This window comes from Elephas maximus, chromosome 2, assembly GCF_024166365.1.
Source record: "Elephas maximus indicus isolate mEleMax1 chromosome 2, mEleMax1 primary haplotype, whole genome shotgun sequence".
NCBI classification, from domain to species: Eukaryota; Metazoa; Chordata; class Mammalia; order Proboscidea; family Elephantidae; genus Elephas; species Elephas maximus.
In genome coordinates, this window is record NC_064820.1 from 76564292 (window position 1) to 76578649 (window position 14358).

The window sequence follows — 14358 nt, forward strand, 5'->3', positions numbered from 1 at the left end:
AATCCACACTGAAGCCTGCGGTCTTTGATCTTCATTAGTAAGTGCTTCAAGTCCTCTTCACTTTCAGCAAGCAAGGTTGTGTCATCTGCATAACACAGGTTGTTAATGAGTGTTCTTCCAATCCTGATGCCCCATTTTTCTTCATATAGTCCAGCTTCTTATATTATTTGATCAGCACACAGATTGAATAGGTGTGGTGAAAGAATACAACCCTGATGCACACCTTTCCTGACTTTAAACCAGTCAGTATCCCCTTGTTCTGTCCGAATAACTGCCTCTTGATCTATGTAAAGGTTCCTCATGAGGACAACTAAGTGTTCTGGAATTCCCATTCTTCGCAATTTTATCCATAATTTGTTATGATCCACATAGTCGAATGCCTTTGCATAGTCAATAAAACACAGGTAAACATCCTGGTATTCTGTGCTTTCAGCCAGGATCCATCTGACATCAGCAATGATATCCCTGGTTCCACGTCCTCTTCTGAAACTGGCCTGAATTTCTGGCAGTTCCCTCTCGATATGCTGCTGCAGCTGCCTTTAAATGATCTTCAGCAAAATTTTGGTTGCATGTGATATTAATGATATTGTTCTATAATTTCCACATTTGGTTGGATCACCTTTCTTGGGAATAGGCATAAATATGGATCTCCTCCTGTCAGTTGGCCAGGAAGCTGTCTTCCTTATTTCTTGCCGTAGGTGAGTGACCACCTCCAGTGCTGCATCTGTTTGTTGAAACATCTCAATTGATATTCCATCAATTCCTGGAGCCTTGTTTTTCGCCAATGCCTTCAGAGCAGCTTGGACTTCTTCCTTTAGTACTATCAGTTCCTGATTATATGCTACCTCTTGAAATGGTTGAACATAGACTAATTCTTTTTGGTATAATGACTGTGTGTATTCCTTCTATCTTCTTTTGATGCTTCCTGCATCATTTAATATTTTCCCCATAGAATCCTTCGCTTTTGTAACTTGAGACTTGAACTTTTTCTTCAGTTCTTTCGGCTTGAGAAACGCTGAGCGTGTTCTTCCCTTTTGGTTTTCCATTTCCAGCTCTTTGCACGTGTCATTATAATACTTTACTTTGTCTTCTCGAGAGGCCCTTTGAAATCTTCTGTTCAGTTCTTTTACTTCATCATTTCTTCCTTTTGCTTTAGCTGCTCGATGTTCAAGAGCAAGTTTCAGAGTCTCCTCTGACACCCATCTTGGTCTTTTCTTTCTTTCCTGTCTTTTCAATGACCTCTTGCTTTCTTCACGGATGATATCCTTGACATCATTCCACAACTCGTCTGGTCTTCAGTCAGTAGTGTTCAGTGCATCAAATCTGTTCTTCAGATGGTCTCTCGATTCAGGTGGGATATACTGAAGGTCATATTTTGGCTCTCGTGGACTTGCTCTGATTTTCTTCAGTTTCAGCTTGAACTTGTATATGAGCAATTGATGGTCTGTTTCACAGTCAGCCCCTGGCCTTGTTCTGACTGATGATATTGAACTTTTCCATCGTCTCTTTCTACAGATGTAGTCAGTTTGATTTCTGTGTGTTCCATTTGGTGAGGTCCATGTGTATAGTTGTCATTTATGTTGGTGAAAGAAGGTGTTTGCAGTAAAGAAGCTGTTGGTCTTGCAAAATTCTATCATTCGATCTCTAGCGTTGTTTCTGTCACCAAGGCCATATTTTTCAACTGCTGATCCTTCTTCTTTGTTTCTATCTTTCTCATTCCATTCACCAGTAATTATCAATGCATCTTGATTGCATGTTCGACCAATTTCAGACTGCAGCAGCTGTTAAAAATTTTCTATTTCTTCATCTTTGGCACCCTAGTGGTTGGTGCATGTATTTGAATAATAGTCATATTAACTGGTCTTCCTTGTAGGCGTATGGATATTATCCTGTAACTGACAGCATTGTACTCCAGGATAGATCTGGAAATGTTGTTTTTGACCATGAATACAACACCATTCCTCTTCGTCATTGCCAGCATAGTAGTCTATGTGAATGTCTGATTCAAAATGGCAAATACCAGTCTATTTTAGCTCACTAATGCCTAGGATATCGATGTTTGTGGATTCCATTTCATTTTTGACGATTTCTAATTTTCCTAGATTCATACTTCGTACATTCCTGGTTCCAATCATTAATGGATGTTTATAGCTGTTTATTCTCATTTTGAGCCATGCCACATCAGCAAATGAAGGTCTCCCACGTGCCTGTCAGTTTGTCATGCTGTGGGGGCTTGCGTGTTGCTGTGATGCTGGAAGCTATGCCACCGGTATTCAGATACCAGAAGGATCACCCATGGAGGACAGGTTTCAGCTGAGCTTCCAGATTAAGTCATACTAGGAAGAAGGAGCTGGCAGTCGACTTCTGAAAAGCATTAGAAGCAGTGAAAACCTTATGAATAGCAGCAAAATATTGTCTGATATAGTGCTGGCAGATGAGCCCCCCAGGTTAGAAGGCACTCAAAAGATGGCTGGTAAAGAGCTGACTCCTCAAAGTAGAGTATTTAGGGGAGAAATATTACTAAAAATAAAAAGCAAAGTTATGTTCTTAAATTTTAAAAATGCAATATTCCAAAGGTATTGATTTCTGCAGCTTACAATCAGAAAACTAGACTCTGGTGTCCCCCAACTGGGATCATTATGCAGTAGCATAAAGTTTCTCCTCCACTCCAAATCCTGATCTGCCCCCACCCCTGCTCCTCACCACCTGTATGGACTTCTGCCACTTCACCATGCCCCAGGGAGCAGCCTCCTCGATCTGACTGGAAAAGCAAGTGCATCATTGCCCTCTTTAAACAAGACCTCAGCCATGTCTTCCAGGATGCGGATGGCTGAAAAAGCGGTTGACAGGACCAGAGTGACCAGATTTTCCAGGTGGTCATCTTTTGAAAAAGATCTTTCTGGACACTAGGCCAAAATACTAGAAAATAACATTAGCCTAAAAAAAGCAACATCTCACCAGCCTCAGGTGTTTTGAAACCTAAGAGAGCGGTCTTCTGAAATATAAAGAATAAGCGATCAGGGAGGCAGGGCAAGATGGCAGAGTAGTCAGACACTTCCTATGGTCCCTCTTACAACAAACAACTAAAAAAACAAGTGAATCAATTATATATGACAATCTAGGAGCCCTGAACATCAAAGACAAAGTTGAGGAGTTGGACTGAGCAGCAGGGGGAGGGAGAGACAACTCGGAAATAGTGAAGAAGTGCCAGAATGGAGTTAGCCAGCACCCTACACCCTGGATCGGCTGGCGCACTAAGGCTGAGGTAAGCAATAGTGCTCAGGACACATTTTACCACATCGGGAGAGACCGGGCAGCAGAAAGTCTGCACAAGCCTCCAGAGCCAAGAGGAAGCAGCACTTGATCTGCGAAAGTGAACTGCAAGCATCTAACCTACTGCATGGGATCAGAATAACTCCTCCCCCTCTGGATCTTTTGTAGCAGAGAAGTGCCTCTTTTCCCCTCACCCACTCCTCTCCCCACTCTGCTCCAACACCAGTCCAGCAGTATTCAACAATTGCTATGCCCCCTAAGCTAAGAACTCAGGGCAGGCACTGCCCATATGCCTAGGCACAGGCATAAGGGGTCCATGAACTTGGAGCACCTTTCACCCCTGCCTAGACCTGTGTAGGCCAATTCAACAGTGTAGGCTCTCATTAGCGTAGAACAACAAAGTATATACCTGGAGCCTATTTCGACTACAGCAACCAAGGGGGAGTGGCAGATTCATGACATTTGGCACTGCCCTACCCATTAAGCAAGTCCTCACCCACCCACATCAGCGGCCTGAGGACTGGTGGATTCACCTATTCCACCTAGTCACCCATGACAGAAGTCCAAGAATAAGTGATGCCTCCCAGTCCTTATGGCCAACAGAACTGGGTGCCCAAAGTCTGGATGTAAAACCCACCGACCTACACACTGCAGGGGACAAGGACATGCCTTCCACCTAGGCACTCAGGGGAGCCATTAGCCCCCTACCTTGCTCAGCACATAGCCCCCTAATGCAACCAGATACCTCTGCCTGCTCCAATCACCCCTATGTAGCCCTGCCCGTCTAGGACTGTAGGTGACAGCTTGCATCACACACTCAGTGACTGATGACCTGGACACCTCAGCTGAACCCACACAAGAAAAGTTAACAGACTCCTGGGCTCACACACCTAGGAGCAGCTCTAACCACCTGACGACAGGACATGAGAGCTTCAAAGATGCCAATAAGCAAAGTAGCTCACACACCCAGCCTATTTGGGCATATCAAAACAAAAAGCTAGGACACGGTAAGGAGACATACAATAAATAAAATATAATAACTTACTGATGGCTCAGAGACGATAGCTAATATCAAATCACATAAAGAATAAGATCAAGATGGCTCCACCAAGTGACCAAAACAAAGAACCAGGAAACCTTCTGGAGGAAGATAAGGTCTTAGAATTATCAGAGGTAGATTTCCAGAAGTTTAATGTACAGAGCTCTTCAAGAGATCAGGAAGGAGATCAGGCAAAACTCAGACCAAGCCAAGGAACACACAGACAAAACAAAAGAGGAATTCAGGAACGTTATACAAAATCAAAAAGTCCAATTTAACAGGCTGCTAGAATCCACAGGGAGACAACAAATAGAAATCCAAAAGATTAACAATAAAATTTCAGATTTAGACAACCCAATAGAAAGTCATAGGAGCAGAACTGACGAACTGAAAGGCAGAATTAGTGAGACTGAAGATAAAGGACTTGACACCAATTTATTTGAGGAAAAATCAGATAAAAGAATTTTTAAAAATGAAGAAACCCTAAGAATTATGTGGGACACAATTAAGACGAATAACCTATGAGTGATTGGAGTACCAGAACAGGAGAACATAACAGAAAATAAAGATAGAATTTTTGAAGATTTGCTGGAAGAAAATGAGAAGATATCTATCCAAGAAATTCATTAAAGCCCACACAGGGTAGGTTCCAAGCGAAAGTAGCCAAGACATATTCTAATTAAACTTCCCAAAACCAAAGATAAAGAGAGAAGTTTAAGAGCAGCTAGGGATAAACAAAAAGTCACCTACAAAAGAGAGTCAATAAAACTAAGCTCTGACTACTCAGCAGAAACCATGCAGGCAGGAAGGCAATAGGATGACATATATAAAGCCTTGAAGGAAAAAAATTGCCAGCAAAGTATTATATATCCAGCAAAACTGTCTCTCAAATATGAAGGCAAAATTAGGGAACTTCCAGATAAACAGAAGTTAAGGGAATTTGTAAAAAAAAAAAAACCAAACCAAAATTACAGGAAATATTAGAGAGAGTCCACTGGCTGGAGAACTGACAATATCAGAAAACAACCCAAGACTAGAACACAGGACAGAATGCCAGACATCAACTCAGGTAGGGAAATCACAAAAATAAATCAAAGCTAAAACACTGAAAATAGGGAAACAGAGATGTCAATATGTAAAGGATGACAACATCAAAATTAAAAAGGACTAAATAGTGTAGTCATAGAACTTTCATATGGAGAGGAAGTTAAGGCAACATCAGGAAATAAAAGATTGGTTTAAACTTAGAAAAACAGAGGTAAGTTTTAAGGTAACCACAAAGGAAACTAACAAAACTACCTGTCAAAATAAAAAAGAATAAAAACATAAAGATTCAGGAAATACAAAATCTACAATAATGAAAAAGATTAAAAGAAGATACACAAAAAAAAAAATGGCTCAGCACAGAAAATTAAGGGGAACAAAGAAACTGTCAACATCACAGGAAAAAAAAATCAAGTGACAGCATTAAACTCATACATATCAATAATTACACTGAATGTAAATGGACTAAATACACCAATAAAGACACAGAGAGTGGATAAAAAACATGATCTATCTATGTGCTGCCTACAAGAGACACACCTTATACTTAAAGATGCAAACAAATTAAAATTCAAAGGATGGAAAAATATATATCAAGCAAACAACTACCAAAAAGAGCAGAAGTGGAAATATTAATCTCTGACAAAATAGAATTTAAAGCAAAATCTACCACAAAGGATAAGGAAGGACACTATATAATGATTAGAGTCAAAACACCAAGAGGACAAAACCATAAATACATATGCACCCAATGACAGGGTTCCAAAATACATAAAACGAACTCTAGTAGCATTGAAAAGAGAAATAGACAGCTCCACAATAACAGTAGGAGACTTCAATACACCACTTTCTGTGAATGACAGAACATCTAGAAAGAAGCTCAATAAAGACTCGGAAGATCTAAATGCCACAATCAACCAACTTGACTTTCAGACATATATAGAACACTTGACCCAACAGCAGCCTAGTATATTTTTTTCCCAACACACATGGAACATTCACCAGAATAGATCACATATTAGACCATAAAGCAAGCCTTAACAGAATCCAATACATCAAAATATTACAAAGCATCTTTTCTGACCATGAAGTCATACAAGTTGAAATCAATAACAGAAAAAGCAAGGGAAAAAAATCAAATACGTGGAAAATGAACAACACCTTGCTCAAAAACAACTGGGTTATAGAAGAAATCAAGGATGGAAGAAAGAAATTCATAGATTCAAATGACAATGAAAGCACATCTTATAGCAGAACCTTTGGGATACAGCAAAAGCAGTGCTCAGAGGTCAATTTATAGCAATAAATGCACACATCCAAAAATAATAAAGGGCCAGAATTAAAGCATTAGCCCTACAACTCAAAAAATAGAAAGAGAGAAGCAAAAGGAACCCTTGGGCACTAGAAGAAAGGAAATAATAAAGATTGGAGCAGAAATAAATGAAATAGAGAATAGAAAAACAATTGAAAGAGTCAACAAAACGAAAAGCTAGTTCTTTGAAAAGATCAACAAAATTGTTGAAACCACTGGCCAAACTTACAAAAAAAAAAAAAAGAGGAAGCAAAAAACCTGAATAAGAAATGAGATGGGTGATACCATCACAGACCCAACCGAAATTAAAAGAATCCTAACAGAATACTATAAAAAATTATACTCCTACTAATTTGAAAACCTAGAGAAAATGACAAATCTCCAGAAACACACTACCTACGTAAACTAACACAAAGCAAGGTAGAAAAACTAAATAAACCTATAACAAAAGAAGAGATTGAAGATGTAATTTAAAAACAAACAAACAAAAACTCCCAACAAAAAAACCCTGGCCCTAATAGCTTCATTGGAGAATTCTACCAAACTTTCAGAGAACAGTTCAACACCACTACTACTAAAGGTATTTCAGAGCATAGAAAAGGACAGAATACTCCCAAACTCATGCTATGAAGCCAGCATAACCTTGATACCAAAACCAGGTAAAGACACCACAAAAAAAGAAAATTACAGACCTATACCCCTCATGAACTTAAACGCAAAAACCCTCAACAAAATTCTCAAAAATAGAATTCGACAACATATCTAAAAAATAATTCACCATGACCAAGTGGGATTCATACCAGGTATGTAAGGATGGTCCAACATTAGAAAAATAATCAATGTACTCCATCACATAAATAAAACAAATGTTAAGAACCTCATGATCTTATCAATTGATGCAGAAAAGGCATTTGACAAAGTCCAACACCCATTCATGATAAAAACTCTCAGCAAAATAGAAATAGAAGTGAAATTCCTCGACACAATAAATGGCATTTATACAAAGCCAACAGCCAACATCATCCTAAATGGAGAGAGTCTGAAAGGACTACATTTGAGAATGGAAACCAGACAAAGATGCACTTTATCACCACTCTTATTTGACATTGTGCTGGAGATCCTAGCCAGAGAAATAAGGCAAGAAAAAGAAATCAAGGGCATCCAAATTGGTAAGGAAGTAAAAGTATACCTATTTACAGATGATATGAACTTATACACAGAAAACCAAGAAGAATCCACAAGAAAACTACTGGAACTAATAGAAGATTTCAGCAAAGTATCAGGGTACAAGATAAACATACAAAAATCACTTGGATTCCTCTATGCCAACAAAGAGAACTTCGAAAAGAAAATCACCAAATCAATACCATTTACAATAGCCCCCAAGAAGGTAAAATACTTAGGAATAAACCTAACCGGAGACATAAAATACCTGTACAAAGAAAACTACAAGGCTCTACTGCAAGAGACCAAAAGAGACCTACGCAAGTGGAAAAACATACCATTCTCATAAATAGGAAGACTCAACATTGTAAAAATGTCAGTTCTACCCAAAGCCATCTACAGATACAATGCAATTGTGATCCAAATTCTAATGGCATTTTTTAACAAGATGGAGAAACAAATCACCAACTTCATATGGAAAGGGAAGAGGCCCCAAATAAGTGTTACTGAAGAAGAATAACAAAGTGGGAGACTTCACACTACCTGATTTTAGAACCTATTATACTGCCATAGTAGTCAAAACAGCCTGGTACTGGCACAACAACAGATACATAGACCAATGGAACAGAATTGAGAATCCAGACGTAAATTCATCCACGTATGAGCAACCAATATTTGACAAAGGCCCAAAGTCAGTTAAATGGGGAAAAATCAGTCTTTTTAACAAATGGTGCTGGCATAACTGGACATCCATCTGCAAAAAAAAATGAAAGAAGATCTATATCTCACACTATGTACAAAAACTAGCTCAAAATGGATCAAAAACTAGATAAAAAATCTAAAATGATAAAGATCTTGAAAGGAAAAAGAGGGTCAATGCTAGGAGCCATAATACATGGCATAAGCAGAATACAAACCATAACTAACAATGCACAAACACCAGAAGAGAGACTAGATAACTGTGAGCTCCTAAAAATCAAACACTTATGCTCATCAAAAGACTTTACCAAGAGAGTAAAAAGACAACCCCCAGACTGGGAAAAAAAATTTTGGCTATGACATATCCAATCAGGGTCTAATCTTTAAAATCTACAAGATACCGCAACATCTCAACAACAACAACAACAACAAAAAAAGACAAATAACCCGATTAAAAAGTGGGCAAAGGATATGAACAGACACTTCCCCAAAGAAGACATTCAGGCAGCTAACAGATACATAAGGAAATGCTCAGGATCATTAGCCATCAGAGAAATGTAAATCAAAACTACAATGAGATACCGTCTCACCCCAACAAAGCTAGCATTAATCCAAACAACACAAAATAATAAATGTTAGAGAGGTTGTGGAGAGACTGGAACACTTATATGTTGCTGGTGGGAATGTAAAATGGTATAACCGTTTTGGAAATTGATTTGGTGCTTCCTTAAACAGCTAGAAATAAAAGCTTCATACGATCTAGAAATCCCACTCCTTGGAATATATCCTAGAGAAATAAGAGCCATCACACAAACAGATATATGCACACCCATGTTCATTGCAGCACTGTTCATAATAACAAAAGGATGGAAACGACCTATGTGCCCATCAGCAGATGAATGGATAAACAAATTATGGTACATACACACAATGGAATACTATACAACAGTAAAGAACAATGATAAATCCATGAAACATCTCACAACATGGATGAATCTGAAGGGCATTATGCCGAGTGAATTTAGTCAGCCGCAAAACGACAAGTATTGTATAAGACCACTATTATAAGAACTCAAGAAAAGGTTTAAATATAAAAGAAAACATTCTTTGATTGTTATGAGGGTGGGGAGGAAGGGTGAGGGAAATTCACTAACTAGACAGTAGACAAGAATCATCTTAGGTGAAGAGAAGGACAATACACAAAACAGGGGAAGTCAGCAAAACTGGATTAAACCAAAAGCTAAGGGACAGAGTAGCTAGGGCTAGGGACCAGGGACCATGGTTTCAGACGACACCTAGGTCAATTGGCATAACAAAGTAAATTAAGAAAATGTTCTGCATCCCACTTTGGTGAGTGATGTCTGGGGTTTTAAAAGCTTCCAAGTGGTCGTCTAAGATGCACCAATTGGAGCAAAGGAGAATGAAAAACACCAAAGACAGAAGGAAAATATTAGCCCAAGAGACAAAAGGGCCACATAAACCAGAGACTCCATTAGCCTGAGATCAGAAGAACTCAATGGTGCCCAAGTACCACCAATGACCTCCCTGACAGGGAACATAACAGAGCCCCAGGTGGATCAGGAGAAAAGTGCAGAGTAGAACTCAAATTCATGTAAAAGACCAGACTTAATGGTCTGACTGAGACTGGAGGAATCCCCGAAGCCATGGCCCCTGGACGTTCTGTTAACCCAGAACTAAAACCATTCCTGAAACCTGCTCTTCAGACAAAGATTAGACTGGACTATAAAACATAAAATAATACTTGTGAAGAGTGTGCTTCATAGTTCAAGCAGATACACAAGATCAAATGGGTGGCTCCTCTCTGGAGGCAGCATGAGAAAGCAGAAAAGGATAGGCACTGGTTGAATGGACAGAAGCCTGGGGTGGAAAGGGAGAGTGTGCTGTGTCACATTATAGTGATTGCAACTGTCACATAACAATATGTGTACAAATTTTTGTATGAGAAATTAACTTAAGCTGTAAACTTTCACCTAAAGCACAATTTTAAAAAAATGTAATCATTAAATTTCTATACTATTATAATAGTATTATAAATCAATTGAGTTCCTACTTCGTTCTGTGGGAGATATACTGATACACACAGGGAGTTTATAAGCCAACAGGAAAGGCAAGAACAGTCATCAGATAAATAGGAAGCCACATATTTCTACTGTTGTTGTTAGTTGCCCTTGAGTCAGCCCCTGACCCATGACGACCCCATGCACAATAGAACAGAACGCTGCCCTGTCCTACTCTATCCCCATGATCAGTTGTAGATCAAACCGTTGTGATCCATAGGCTGTAGATTTTCATTGGAAGTAGGTCTCCAGGCCTTTCTTCCTAGTCTGTCTTAGCCTGGAAGCTCCAGTGAAACCTGTTCATTATCACAGCAACATGCTAGCCCCTACCGAATGATGGGTGGTAAATGTGCACGAAGTGATATTGGTCAGAAATCAAAACCGGGTTTCCCGAATGGAAAGTGAGAATTCTACCACTGAACCTCCACTCCCCCATATATTAGCACTGCTCATATAACACTGAATCATTATAGCACTATTTATCTCAAAATGTATTACTTCATTACAGTGCTGAATCATGGAGTTAATGTATATTTCTCTCAGAGCCAGTCAGTCAGTACACTGAAGAGCATGCTGTGCTACGTTCTCAGTGTTGGGAGACAGTTCTCCGTTGGTCTCTTGTGTTTCTGCACATCTTACAAGTGAGGCACTGGCTGCCCTTTGCTCCAAACTATCTTTTCATGATGTCTGTATTAAAAAAAGCTGTGGAAGATAAGGTATCTCCATCCAAAATAAAGGGCAGGCATGCTTACCACCCACTATAAAATATTCAGGTTCTTTAAGCTCAGGGTTCCTCTCTGTAACACATCTCACTGCTACCTATGCAAGTGTCATCTGGCTCTATTAATAAAATACTTTGGAAACTAGGGCTCAGGGAACCTGTTCAAAATTGCTAATACTCTTCTACTGTTCTTGCTGTGAGTAATAAACTATTCTTTGCCCAAGAGGCTCACGTCTTCTACCAGCAACCATGAAACTATGGCAGAATAAATTGTTAGCTTGCAAGTAGGGTAAAATGTCAGACACTTCACAGTTCTTGACATGTATCCAGCAGGTTCTGACATGATATAGTCTACTTTTCCCAGTCTAAGGGACACTGTCCATTCCACTCGCTCAGCTGAGGTCTCTCCCTCTGCCACTATTCTCAGTGGGTAGTTTTTGACTAATAATGACTGATAAAAAGATACTCATACCCATTGCTGTCGAGTCAACTTCAACTTATCATGACCCTATAGAACAGAGTAGAACTGCCCCATAGAATCTCCAAGGAGCAGCTGGTAGATGCCAATCTTTTGATTAGCAGCCATAGCTCTTAATCACTGCACCACCAGGGCTCCGATAAAAAGGTGTACAAGTGAAATAAATTAACAACAACAAAAAAAAACTACTGGCTATTAAAGGCAAGGTTAATGGTAGCTCAAGACTCCTTCACATAAATGGATAGGAAATCAAGGGCACAGATCAATAGGAAATAAGGGATTGGTAGAAGTTTTTTCATATTAAAAAGAGCATTAAAACACCACTGTAGACAGGGAGGTTTGAGTAATAATTGCAGAAGAACTGAAGAGAATGGGAGAGCAATAGCCTAAGTACCTCACTGAGAATGCTCCCCACTGAGAATGCACTCTTTGGGAATGTGCCAGGAAGACCAAATAGCACTGATTTCGCTCAGAGCTTCTATCCCCAGGAATGCATTTTCTAGATAGGCTATTCCTTAATTCTATCATGTGGTACAGGTTTTAAGTACCATAGAAATTTGCAAGCTAGAGTCCATTCCTGTTTCCATCCCTGTAATAGGATAAAAAAGAGTGTATAAATTAGGCCATATTGAGGCTTTGTCCTGAAATATCACCGGAGAAAAAAAATAATCATGAGCTTTAGTTAAAAATATTTCACACAATTATTTCTTTTAATTTTATTTTCAGCTATGTGAAGTCATGACCATGTCACAAATGGCTCTAAAAATAGAACACTCAAGGAAAGAGGTTAGTAATCAAAATGCACAATAAAGTTAATCTGACTCAAGTTTTCCAGTACAAACAATCACTGTGTTACCTGGTGAATGAATGTAATTAGTATTACTCTGCTACAAAGCCAAGGGTTTGTAGTTTTTTCTTTTCTTTTCTTTCCAGTATCTATAAACAACATCAATAGTGTCCCCACATTTTTAAGCAAATAATGTATGCCTTCCAGGTTTTTTGCTAACCGTGCCCTCCCTCAGCGAGGTATTTTCATAAGCGCACTATGCTAATTTTGTACAGCAATTAGCATAGCTGGCTTATGAAAATACCTGGCGGGGGAGGGGGCATGGATGGCAAACATATGTAAAGGCACACATTATTTGTATAAAAGTATGGCAGTCACACATACATCCTTTACTCTAAAGGGCATGAAGTGGGGTTTCCATATTTCAGATCAAGGTTTCAATGGCTAGATAAAAAAAAGAAGCCAAATTAAATTCCTTCTCTTAACTGATTCATTTGGAATGGAGAACTCGGAATGTACTTCTGAAGCAGCCAAGGTGCCCTAAAGTATAAAGAGTGTTAGAAGGAACTCATTGCTGCAATAGAGGGGCAGGCAGTGAGGCTCACACATGGGCAACTCAACTTTGCAACGTAGGAAAGCAGTTAAGTGTTTGAAGGAGGAGCCAAAACTGGGAAAAAAGTGTGTGTGGCATTTGCCTTAGACATTCTTAAAGAACTTAGCAGAGGTAGATATGTGAAAGAACAAAGTCCAGGAGAAAAGAGGTGGGAGAATCTCAGTCCTTGGTTTGACCAGGGCTGTTTTCCCATCTACCATTTATACTGGGGGAAAAAAAAATTTTTTTATTTATAATGTGGTTGAATTCCCATTATCTGTGTGTGTCTCTCTCTCTTCGTGTGTCTCTGTTTTTTCTGTCATCCTCTTTTTCACTGACCCTCTACTTTACTAAGCATGATGTTCTTCTCCAGGAATTTGTCCCTCCTGATAATATGTCCAAAGTACATTAGATGATGTCTCACCATCCTTCCTTCTAAGGTGCATTCTGGCTGTACTTCTTCCAAGACAGATGCGTTTGTTCTCACAGCCAATAGTATATTCAATATTCTTCACCAACACCATAACCCAAAGGCATCAATTCTTCTTCAATCTTCCTTATTCATCATTCAGCTTTTGCGTGCATATGAGGTCATTGAAAAAAACACGGCTTGGGTCAGGCGCACCTGAGTCCCTAAAGTGACATTTTTGCTTTTTAACACTTTAAAGAATTCTTTTGCAGCAGATTCACCCAACGCAATGCATCTTTTGATTTCTTGACTGCTGCTTCCATGGGCGTTGATCGCAGATCCAAGTAAAATGAAATCCTTGACAACTTCAATCTTTTCTCTATTTATCATGATGTTGCTTATTGGTCCAGTATTGAGGATTTTTGTTTTCTTTATGTTAAGATGTAACCCATACTGAAGGCTGTAGTCTTTGATCTTCATCAGTAAGTACTTCAGGTCATCTTCACTTTCAGCAAGCAAAGCTGTGTCATCTCCATAATGCAGGTTGTTAATGAGTCTTCCCCCAGTTCTGATGCTGTGTACTTCTTTATATAGTCCAATTCTCAGATTATTTGCTCAGCATACAGACTGAATAAGTACGGTGAAAGAATACAACCCTGATGCACACCTTTCCTGACTTTAAACCATGCAGTATCCTGTAGTTCTGTTCAAACAACTGCCTCTTGATCTGTATACAGGCTCCTCACGAACACAATTAAGTGT

General features: G+C 39.2%; 1 long non-coding RNA gene across 1 annotated transcript in view; it reads right to left on the reverse strand.

Annotated features, from left to right (window-relative positions):
- LOC126065411 (uncharacterized) overlaps positions 1 to 14358 on the reverse strand; it is a 267033-nt gene that overhangs the window by 209808 nt on the left and 42867 nt on the right. The gene's annotated exons all lie outside the window — the stretch shown is intronic.